This window comes from Crocodylus porosus, unplaced genomic scaffold (assembly GCF_001723895.1).
Source record: "Crocodylus porosus isolate Cpor-Errol unplaced genomic scaffold, CroPor_comp1, whole genome shotgun sequence".
In the NCBI taxonomy this organism is placed as follows: domain Eukaryota; kingdom Metazoa; phylum Chordata; order Crocodylia; family Crocodylidae; genus Crocodylus; species Crocodylus porosus.
In genome coordinates this window covers 5653257-5655286 of record NW_017728920.1, presented here as the reverse complement: position 1 = coordinate 5655286, position 2030 = coordinate 5653257, and the positions used below count along the sequence as shown (strand labels likewise).

Genomic DNA, 2030 nt, shown 5'->3' with positions numbered 1-2030 from the left:
CTACAAACTCATCAGGGGAGATCAACAGCAAATAGGTAGAGCCCTTTTCTCCCCAGCACCACTGGGGTGACAAGGAACAAGCTGATGAAGAATAGGTTTAGGTTACAGATCAGAAGGCAATATTTTAGTTCGGGTGGCCAAAATCTGGAATCAACTTCCCAGGGAAGCGGTCCTCACCCCTACCTTGGGCAAATTCAGGAGGAGGTTGGATGATCACCTGTCTGGGGTCTTGTGAACCCAGCATTCATTCCTGCCTCTGGCAGAGGGTCAGGCAAGATGATCTGTTCAGGGCCCTCCTGACCCTAGCTACTATGAAATTACTCCTGGCCAGTTGATACCCATTTCTTTTTTCTTTTTTTTATGCCAGTATTGTCCTGTAGCTTAATCTAGCTCCTTTCTCTCTGATGTTTGCTATCTATAAATTCTTCAGGTAGGTAATCATAATACTCCTTCATTTGGCCAGGCTAAGCAAACCAAAGGTTGATACACTTGTCACTTCCTTAGTTATCTTTTTGGACATAGGTGACCAGAATTGTACATAGTACTCCAAAGGAGGGTTAATAGGACCTTGCATGAGAACATGCTGCAAGTGCTTCACAAACATATTTGTAGATCACATTTGCCTTTTTCATGGCTTCATCATGAAATGTGTAAATGCATTTGTGTAAATGCCATATTTACACAAATACAAGACAAAGGCCCCCTGAAAAAAGCATGAGTAAAAAAAGACCCTTTCTATATATACATACATGCACACGGCCCATATTATGTATTTATTTTATATATCTATCTATCTATCTAGATAGATATATTCAACACTGTATTTAGACGTATATAAATTGCTATGCATCTATAATTGACTTCTGGGGGATTGCTCTGAAGGGCCTTGAGCCCACACAGGTAAATAAGAAATCTGGAACAGGTAGGTACAGGTGAGTTCAGGTAATCAGCAAACACACGTAGACGCACCCAGATAAATAATGGCAATCAGAGGGAGGTGTTAACAGCTGGGGGAGTCAACAAGATGTATACATATACACATCTGTATATAACAAATAAACAACAAATGGTTATTAATGACAAAATATGAGGCACTAGATACAAAATATAAAGGAGTATACCCTCCTTCATGGTATCAGTATCACTGTGATTACTAGAATCTCCTCTAGGGGAAAAGAACCTGGGACCAGCTCCCGAAAAAGGGGAAAAGGGTTGGCTCCCAATATCCCCCATCCTTTGGGGTGTGGTCAGGACCTTTTCACAGTTCCCCACCCCACCTTCCAAGGGGTCTCCTCCCCTGTGGGAAAACCTTGCCTGATAACTCACGACTCCATGATCATAAAGGGGGATCAGCGCTCTTCCACCCAAACTGGTCTTCACTGCCAAGCCTCTCAGCTACCTGCCTGCTAGTGGCCCCAAGCAATCATATGCTCCTGGAGGCTACTGCCCTCTTACTGGGGTTGGAAGCCCAGACTACCTCGTGCGATGCCAGGGCTCAGTTCACTCTGGCACCCTTCTTGCAGCAAGGTTGGTCCTGCACCCTGGCCCCATGCCAGGGGGTAGAGACCCAAGCCACTGCTAATGGGTCCCAGAGCCCAGGTTCTGCCGTGCACCATCCCTGTGCACCAAGCCCCCGGCCACTAGGTCTGTGCGAAGCTTTGGGTGGTGATTTGATTCAAAGGAGATTCGGCCCGATTTGGTGGCCGAATCTCCAAATCCGAATCAAATCAGGCGACCAATTAAAAGGTCTGAATCGAGTCAAAGCTCTCTGAATCTTTGGAAAAGATTTGGAGAGCTTCAATGATTTGGGCAGTTCCCAGTGGCTACAGCAGGGAGCTGCAGCTGAACTCAGAGCTGGTAAGTAGGGGGTGGGGGGGGGGGAGGGGACCACGATGGGACCCCTGCCAGCCCCCCACAGCCGAATCGGTTCGGCCACCTGAGTGCCCCCTGACCACTGCCTGCTCCCCCAATGCCCCCCATGGCTGCCTCACCCACCTTAGCTCCCAGCCCTTTAAAAAATAGCCCCCATT

At 47.5% G+C, this 2030-nt stretch overlaps 1 long non-coding RNA gene across 5 annotated transcripts in view; it reads right to left on the bottom strand.

Moving 5' to 3' along the window:
* Positions 1-232: 232 nt before the first annotated feature.
* The window catches only part of LOC109312569, a 23450-nt gene continuing 21652 nt past the window's right edge, over positions 233-2030 (bottom strand). For all 5 annotated transcript variants that reach the window (XR_002101852.1, XR_002101853.1, XR_002101854.1 and 2 more), the window contains one exon: positions 233-320. This is a non-coding gene — a long non-coding RNA (uncharacterized LOC109312569). The remainder of the gene's footprint in view (positions 321-2030) is intronic.